Raw genomic sequence first — 9805 nt, 5'->3', positions numbered from 1 at the left:
GGTAAACAGGAAAAGAAGCATCCTAATGCCAATAGCACCTACATTTCGTTGCATTTTTTTTTTTTAGGTACCCAGATTGTAGCCATATTGGTCTGGAGGCAAAAGGAATCAAAACTCATGGCAGAGGTGATATATTTTATCAGACCAACTAGATATTTGCACCAAAAAAATCTTTACTTGCAAGCTTTCAGGCACAGGTCCCTTCATCGGGCATAAGAGATTGCAAAGATTGCAGAAGTTCTCCTAGCTAGAAATGAATTTTCATTTATATCTAAGAGAACTTTTACAATCTTTGCAATCTCCTATGCTTGATGAAGGCTGCCTGTGCCACAAAGTATTTCTTTTATTCCTCTTTGCTTCTAGGTTTCATAAAGTAATTAGATATGGATGTTGTTTTTGTTTATTCATTTGCCTTTTTTTTCTTGCTCACCATGCTTTGATGAACTTCCCTTTGTCAGTCATTTTTTCTCAGACATTAACCATCAATTCCCAAGCGAATTTATTTTTTCTTAGATTAGGAGCTATGTTGGGACAGTTTCTTTTGTCTACATTTTTACTTTACCATAGTCCAAGGATCCAGATGAAAACAACATGGGAGAGCCTTTGTAGATTTCATTTTAGGATTATCATTTTATATTTATATTATTGGAACAAATGACTAGTGAAGAAATTAAAACCTGAAGATATTCAGGGGTATGACTTGAAAGAATTCACTTTAGATGCCTGTTCATCAGGTAGATTCCATCATAGCATATCACAACAGGCATGAAAATGATGGCAATATAAGCCTACATAAAAATGAATATTAAATAATGTTCTGTGGATGTGAGTTGACTAATTAGCTCCACAGTAAAGTGTCTCCATCTACACGTGTGCCTGTATTAGGGTACAGTAAATTAATTAACTTTAAGGAGCTTTGAAGCTATGTGATGGACATACATGCCAGGACACAGGAACTCTGACTTTGACAGGACAGGTTTAACAAGCATTAGGGCTTCTTTAAAGTCAATACAAATTAACAGGTACCACATCAATCCTCTAGCACCTAGAAGAGTAGACGGCCACAGGCAAGCAATTTCCAGCACTGGAAACTGTAATCTAGGTATATATAACTCATCATGGATAACTATTTAGGGACTAGGGTTTGTTCAACAGACAACAAAACAAGCCTTTACCCAGAGTGTAAGCAGCAAAGCAAATGACTGATTAAAGGTACTGCTGAAAAGGAGCGAGGAGAGACACTAAAACTGGAACATGGACTATAAACTAACTGAAAACTCTTAATACCATATGAGGGTTTTTCTTTTTTTTTTAATGCTGGATGGAAAGAGGAACAATATAAAGATTTTTCCAATTCAAACAAAATCTGCAGGCAGGTAAACATTATACTTGAAAGGAAAGGTGAAATAAAAAGGCAGTGGCTGCAATGCTAACAAGAATATTTGGTTGAAACAGCAGCATTTTCCCCCAGCTAACATAAATGGCACATTACTGTAAGAAGATAACAGAAATCTGTATGCAAACATGAAGCACAACCAGTTGCAAGCATATGCAGTCATAAATTGAACTTAAGGATGGCTACAGAGCATTGGTTGCTTCAAGAGACTGTTTAGAATGCTAAATAATAAAGCAAAAAGAGTTTATAGAAAGAAAAATTCGAAAGAACAGGACAAACTTCAGCTTGATGAGGAAGGTCTTTATGCGATAAGTTTTCTATTAGCAATAGCAGGACTCACCTATATAATGCTGAACATGAGAGAGAGAGATGTCTAAGAGGGAAAAATAGTATTTTTGATTGACATAAATACCTTAAAGTGAAGAGATATTCAAGAAAAGTCAAACAGAACTGGGTTTACTATCTTTGTGGCATGAGAACAATATTAATTCAAAAGAACAGAAGGCTTAAAGATGGGAGAAGAATTTTTCACTCTGGATTTCAATAAGGAAACTTCATTAGCCTAACAATTCCAAAATAGGCCTCTGGCTAGAAAACTCTAGTGTATGAACTACTGTGTTGTTCTAATTATAAGTTTACTTCATTTTTGCTCTAAAGGAATAATACAAATTTTACTTTAACTGAGAGTGTGCTGGGTATAAATAGGCCCCCAACAGTCCTGCTTTAGATACATGCAATATTTTATGTGTTCAATAAAAGGTCAGAAAGGCTTTCTGTTTTGATTTTAATACTTTTACTGCATTTACTCCTTTGGGTTCTTCCTTGATTGATTCTCCTGTGGGATTTTGTAAGGGAAACAGCAATTCAAAGTCTGTATCTGTAATTTTCAATATATATCCATGGAATTGACTGTTTAGTGTTCAGTTCCTAAAGCTGAACTTGAAAACGTGGGGTTACCTTGCATGAACTATAACATCAGCATTTTAACATGGTAAACACAATTACCTTCTCTTATGCTTCTCAAAGAGAACTTACTTTAAATGTTTTTCATTTGGTTCGTGCACCAAAAGTAACCTCTGCCACTTCCCAAATGGTTCTTAGGAGTAGCAGTAGTAAAGAGACACGAAAGAGGTGCCACCCAGAACTTAGAAATAGCTTAACTCTATTCTGGGTATAGCTGTCACATTTTTTGCAAAGCTGAACAACTGTAGTTAAACTTATTTTGTCTATGGCCTCAATTCAGAAAAGTGTCTTTATTCAGTAATGTAATTAAGCACATGATTAAAGATAAATATTATCAGAATAGGAACTGACTTGAGCATGTTCTTAATGACTTTTCTGAATAAGGGACCAGCTCTAGCTGAATAGAACAATGTAGATGGGGCCGATCTATTTCCCCAGTAAAGTCAGCCAGAGATATTACTTGTCACCCAAACGTATTACTTATTTCCATTGTAAAACCTAAAGAATACAAACTTAAGAAAATTTCTCTTTATTTCTGGGGATTCTATTTCAGTACAAACCAGTCTAGGCAGTTTAGTTTATGTTTAAATCTGCTTGACTTTATGTAGCTTCCTGATAGAGGTTTTCCAGGGTACTTCCTATCTCCTTTCTGTATTTTCATATAACTTTAACTTGTGAATTTGAAAGATTGAAAAATAGGTGAATTTTTTACTTGGTGTTCCCTTTAGTGTCTCTCATTATTACATGTGATTTTAATCAGTGCTAGCAGCCTAATATGTTTCAGGTTAATGAGCAATTTAGTAAGAACCAGTTTTCCAGTTTGTTGGGTTGATTAATTAATCAACACCATTCAAAGTCCCTTGTTTGCATGGGACTTGCCCTGCTTCAGATAATGTATCTGGATCTTGTGTCATCAAAGCTTAAAAACATATTCCAGTTAGAGGTCCATATAATATATCCACATAAACTTCATCGTATCCATTGAATAAAATTCAGCACATTTGGAAAATGTTGCTTGATGTTAAAAAAAAAAAAAAAAAAAAAAAAAAAGGTTTTCCTTCTTCCCACTGCAAATGTCTAGCAGCAGCTTTAATTAAAATGTGTATTCCCTCTTCACTTGATTCTTCTCCACCCCCTTCTTCCTCTGCTTTTCCTTTCTAACTTTCTTTCTTTCAAAATGGCTGCAGACAGGAGTGTCTGTTCAGAGCTCTAAGACCTTCTCCCTGTTTTGTGAACCTTTCTCCTTCTCTTCTTTTGTTTTCCCTCCGGTAGACAGTCAGACCCCTTTCCTACTGTAGTCCCCCACTTTTCATTAATTTCCCTGCCTTTTTCCCCTTTTCCCAGCCCTTTTATCTGCAGTCACCCTCCCCCGCTTTGTCAGGGTGTTTTGTTTGTTTTGTTTTTCTTCCCCTCCCTCTCCCTGCAGCCTTTCTGCTGCTGTTTAATGTTTCTCCCTTGCCCTCCCTGCCATATTGCTTACCCTTTTCCTTTCCCCTGGGGTTAGTTTCTTTGTTTGTTTCCAGTTTCTTTGTTACCTGGGGGGCAGAGGGCTTCCCATCCCCCACACCTCTGGTTCTTTCCAGGGTTAACCCTTTTTTCTCTGGAATGGCTGGTGGCAGCTCCCAGCAGTTCACCGCTGGGGCTTCAGCCCCTCTGAGCCGGAGCTTTGGTCTCTGGCTTCATGCGCCTCCCTCCATTGGAGTGGAGGAGTGTGCTGCTGCTGTGGGGGTGCTCATAGGCTGCAAGCATGTCCTGTATGCAGCCCAAGTGAGTTCAGTCCTATCATATTCCTCAGCTCCCCTGCTTTAGCGAATGAGGTTGTGTTAGCAGGGGTGTTGGTCAGGGGTGTTTTCTGCCTTGCAACCCTGCTAGACACACCGTCCATTCATGTTGTAGCCTCAAACGTGCCTCCATTTCTCTTGGACAAGGACCTCACTAATCACTTGCATCTTTATGGCGTGGTTAGGGCCATTCCATAGACTGCTGCTTGGCAGCAAGGTCCCTGAGCTCTGGCACGTCTTGTCCATTAAAAGGTAGCTGTTCATGCTGCTTAACAGGGAGGGTTGGGGCTTGCCTCAATCCATGTCCTTCATGATTGATGGGCAATGGTACGAAGTCTACCTCACCGTTGGGGACATGACATGTCTTCACTGTGGTAGCAGGTCTCACCTGGTTACCCAGTGCCTGAAGAAGAAGCCGGCCACAGCGGAGCCTCCTGCAGCTATGCCTGATGGTAGTTCATCCACATCTGGCATGGCAGCTCCATCGGGTGGTGGGGAAGGGCCTTCCTCCCAATCACCTCCAGTTTCACCGGAGTCAACTGGCTTTGTGCCGGTGGATCTGGCCTCTACTTTCCCTCCCCCCTCAGGGGAGGATTTGGCCCCTCCTGCTGGGAAGGGTAAATCCCTAAAAAAAGGGGTCTTTTATAAAAGCCTCCTTATCCCCTCAAGACCTCCCCACCACTTCAAGGGGAGGGGAGATTATTGAGCACCCCCCCCACACCTTCCTCCTCGGCATCCCCCCCAGACCCTGTAGTGGCCAGGGTTGATCTGGGGTTAGGGAGGTGGTGGGGGAGTCTGATGGCCCTCCCCCTGTCTCTCACATCCTTGAGCCTGATGAGACTGATATGCAGGTTGGACCCTCTGGGAGCCTCAAGAGACTCTGGGAGCAAGAGTGCCTGACCCATGAGAATGCTCCATCCAAGAGATAAAGGACTGATGCCCCCCTCCAGGCCACTTTGGTGAACACTGCTCCCATGAGGCCTGATGCTGATGATCTTGGTGAGGGGACAAGTGCTCCTCCTGGAATTCGGCAGCCCTCGGTGCCTGACGTATACAGCTCCTCCTCCTCAGAGTCAGACTTTGATTCTGCCTCTGATGATGAGTCAACAGAAATCCTCCCTCAGGGAGTAGCACCCCCTGAGTCCACTAAGTTGTCCCACTCAATAGGGAGCATCCCCACCCCAGACATGGAACCTGTTCCTGCTTCTGAGGAACCTCCCTGTGCTGGCTACTCTGAACACCTCATTGAATTCCTAGACCAGACCAAGCACCACCGAAGGGCTACAAAACACGTATGCAAATGGTTCCCAGACCCTGAGACATTTGTGGTGTCTGCTAGGGCTGCAGCAGCAGTGCTCCACTCCAATCCAGGGATGCAATGTTATAGTTTTTGCCTTAGCAAGCTTGCAGGTGATGTTGGGCGCTTGTTACAAGAAGCATCACCTGGGGAGTCGTAGGCCCGGTTTCTCTCTGTTTTGGCCTTGCCTGTCCCCCCTTCTGTACCTTCACACATGGCTGCCACAACCTTTGGTTCTCTTAATGCCAATGGCTGCAGAGACCCTGTAAAGCAGACAGCACTCCTTGATTTCCTGTGCCATAATAGGCTGGACATCGCCTTTTTCCAGAAAACACACACTGATGCAGCCAATCAATCTGACTGGCATGTTGCCTGGAACGGCCACAGTTTCTTCAATCATGGCACCTCCCTCAGTGCAGGGGTCACAATCCTCTTGCCACCAAAGCTGACACCTGACTCAGAGGTAGCCCGAGAGGTCATCCCTGGCTGCCTGCTCACCATTTGCATCCAGTTTGCACAACGTCGCCTCCTCCTTATTAACATCTATGCACTCACTGCTGGATGAGAACAGAGCACCTCCTTTGAGACCCTAGCTGACTTGTTACAGAGTGCTGCTGATGGTGATGACCTTTTCCTCCTGGGCAGAGACTTCACTTGCATGGTTGATGCGCATCATGACCAGAATGGGCCGGGCTCCATCCTCAGCCTGGAAGCTGTGGACCACTTTAGAGGCAGCGGACCTTGTTGATGTCTGGCACCATCTCCATGTCGAAGCAAGGCAGTATACCTGGCTGAAGGCAACCGCTGGTGGGCTCTCCATGGCATGCCTCGACTGCCTGTACGTTGCCAGGCACCACCTACCACTCCTGTGCGGCAGCCACATTACCCCAGAAGGGCTGTCAGATCATAGCCTGGTTTCCTGTGTGCTGAGCCTTCCTGGCAGGATGCATTCCCAGGCACCCTACTGGTGCCTCAGCACTACTCTCTTGCAGGATGCTCAGTTCCATGACTGCTTTGCTCACTTCTGGCAGACATGGGAAGCTGTAAGAGCCACCTTCTCCTCCTGGAAGCAGTGGTGGGATGTGGGAAAGGTGCAATTTAGAGTTTTCTGTCAGCAGTACACACAATTGGCAACAAGTAAGCTTCGCTGCCATGTTTGAGAGTTGGAGGAGGATGTGGTGCAGCCTAACGTGGCAGTGATGTGGAGCTTCTTGAGAGTCTTAAGCTCCACCAGAAACATGTGCAGGAGTTGATAGAGTGCAGCCTGGGGTGCGAGGGTCCGTGCCTGCTACCAAGAGCTGGCGGAGACCGACGCCCCGACTCACTTCTACTTCAGTTTTGAGAAACAACAAACTGCACGGAAGGACATTGACCATCTTAAGACGCCAGATGGCCAAAGGCTCACAGATCCTGTTGAGATCCGACGCCACACCATCACCTTCTACCAGGAACTGTTTGCAGCTGAACCAACTTGCCTAGAGTCTGCTAGACACTTGCATGATGGCCTCCCTAGGCTTTGCTCATCAGAGGCTGACCATCTTGAGAACTGTCTTTGGAGGAACTCACAGCTGCCATCAGGGTCCTCACCTTGGGCAAAGCCACTGGCATCAATGGGTTGCTTGCCAAATTTTATAAGACCTTCTGGCCTCTCCTCATCCCCTGCCTCCTATGTATTTTTATGAGAGTCTCACGGACCTGACAATGCCAACCACCTGTTGCCGAGTGGTCCTCACCCTGCTGCCTAAGAAAGGAGACCTTGGCTGCATCAAAAACTGGTGACCAGTGTCCCTCTTGTAAGCCGGTTACAAGATCCTGACCAAGGCTTTGTCTAACCAGCTGCACACCATTATGACTTCCATCATCAGCCTTGAGCAGAGCTACTGCATGCTAGGCAGGACCATTCAGGAAAATCTGTTCCTGCTTCGAGACCTGCTGACAGCTGCAGACCTCTTCAGCCTCAGCATCGGGCTCATCTCCTTGGACAATAGAAAGCCTTCGACCGGGTTGGCCTTGACTATCGGTTTTGGACCTTTGAGGCCTTCGGCTTTGGGCCCAACTTCACCTCCCCGCTCTGGGTCCTGTATCGGGATATTTCAAACATCCTGAAAATGAATGGCATGCTTTGCACCCCATTTCCAGCCTGCAGGGGCTGCCCTCTGTTGGGAATGTTGTACAGCTTGTCCATCAAAACCCTACTCCACGCTCTATGGCAGTACCTGACCAGACTGACTCTTCCATCTGCCTCTGCCACAGCGGGCTGCCTGCTGATCAAGCTCAGAGCATATGCAGACAACATGACTGTCCTCATCAGCGTCCAGGATGATGTCCAGTCCTTGGTCACCTGTCAAGAAGCCTATGAGCATGCCTCTTCAGCTCACGTAAACTGGACCAAGAGCGACACCCTCCTCCTTGGTCCCTGGGTCAATCCCCTCCCCCATGAGTTGCCTGGGGGTCTGACCTGGCATCAGGAAGGCCTCAAGGCTCTCAGAGTGTTCCTCAGGCAGTCAGTCTTCTCAGCACAGAACTGGGAGGACCTTGATGCCGAGATGGAGACACGCCTGCAGTGATGGCACTGGCATCTACCCAGCCTCTCCTACCATGGGCGGGTCCTTATTGTCAAAAACCTGGCAGCTGCAACATTGTGACACCATTGTGCTGTGTTGGACAACTCTGCCAAACCTGTTTGAGAAGCTCCAGTGACTGCTTGTGGACTTCTTTTGGGGACGGGCATCACTGGCTCCCCTGAGCCATTCTTTATTTGCCGGTGGCCGAGGGGAGCCAGGGTTTGGTTGACCTGCTGGGCAGGGTGGCAGCCTTCTGACTACAGGCCCTCCAAAGGCTCCTCTACTGCAAGGAACTCCTCCCCTGGTAGCAGCTAGCTAATTTTGTTTTTGCAACTGGTGGGGGGCCTTGGTTTTGACTGGAACCTGTTCCTTCTGGACCCCACCCTCCTGGACTGGGGTGTCCTCCCACCCTTCTGTCAAAGCATGGCTCAGTCCTGGTGAGCTGCCTCCTGCCCCAAGCCAGGCACCTGCAGTTTCTGCAGTTATTGCAGGAGACCCTGGTCAATAACCCAGCCCTGCAGCAAGTCTTCCAAGCCTCGCCTCTAGCAGCCTTGTTGACTCCCTATCCAGTCATGTACCGTCCAGCTGGGACACCTCCTCAACATGACCCAATCACACTGGTTGCCAGCTGAGGATCTGGCCACCCACTTGGGCATGCGCTCAGTCTGCTGTGCTGCCCACTTCCTAAGGGATGTGTGGGCCATTCTCCTGGAGGATGTGGCAGCCACCCTGGAGGAGCACCTCTGAGCATGGAGAGCCCTCCCTACTGGGGATGTCCTAGGTGAGCCCTTTCCCCCACTGTCCATTGTCCCAGTTGTGGATAGTAACCTGCGTGGTGGGCCTGCCACCTTACTGGCTCTCCCTATGTCTCCTGACAGTGGTACTGGGATCTGTTTCGATGCACTCCCCTGGAAGGCCCTGTATCTGTGGGTGATTCCGGTCTACCACGCCCGCATCCTTGCCAGTCACCTCAACACAGTGTGGTGGAGGCACATAGCAGTACTGGCACTCATGCCAGCCCACCCAGAATGGCACATGCTTTATAAGCCCTGCATCTCCAAAAAGACTGGTGACCTACAGTGGCAGTTGCTACATGGGATACTGACCACCAGCACTCTTGTCTGCCACATGGACCCGACTGCATCAGAAGCCTGTCCCTTTTGTCCGGGTGGAATGGAGGAGGATCTTAACCATACCTTCCTCGGATGCCCCCAGCTGTTAAAGCTGTTTGCTGCCCTCAGCACTTTGCTTGGGGTGTTAGGTTTGTCCTTCTTAGAGGCAACTTATTCTCCCTCCCCTACCAGGCAGCCAATAGGGGCATTATCTGTCTGGCCAACTTCTTACTCAGCCAGGCTAAGGTGGCCGTCTTCAAGAGCTGCAGGAACTGGCTTACCAGGGCTGGCTCAGATGATGCCCTGTGGCTCTTCCAGTCTTTGGTGTGGGCATGCCTGTCACTGGAGTTTGAGCACGCAGTCCTCTAGCAGACAGTGCCCACCTTCCAGGTATGTTGGGCAATTCAGGGTGTGCTCTTCAGTGTTGAGGGTGGCTATTTAGTCCTTGCACTGTAACACTGCTAGCCCCCTTCCTGGAGTACTGGCAGGGGTCTCAGCAGGCTGATGTGGCACTGAATATTTTTGTTTTTAGACTGTGAGAGCAGGGCTTGCAGGGCTTGTCTGTTGTACCTGGGAGCCTGCGTGGGCAGTGTTTTATTACTTTGTTGGTGTGTAACCCCCTTTTCCCCTTAATAAACCTTTATAAAAAGTCAAAAAGTCTTTCTTTTGATCTTTCCTTCTTTCTTTCTTCC

The sequence above is a fragment of the Alligator sinensis genome, unplaced genomic scaffold (genome assembly GCF_000455745.1).
Source record: "Alligator sinensis unplaced genomic scaffold, ASM45574v1 scaffold285_1, whole genome shotgun sequence".
Lineage (NCBI taxonomy): Eukaryota > Metazoa > Chordata > Crocodylia > Alligatoridae > Alligator > Alligator sinensis.
This window is presented reverse-complemented; position numbering follows the sequence as displayed.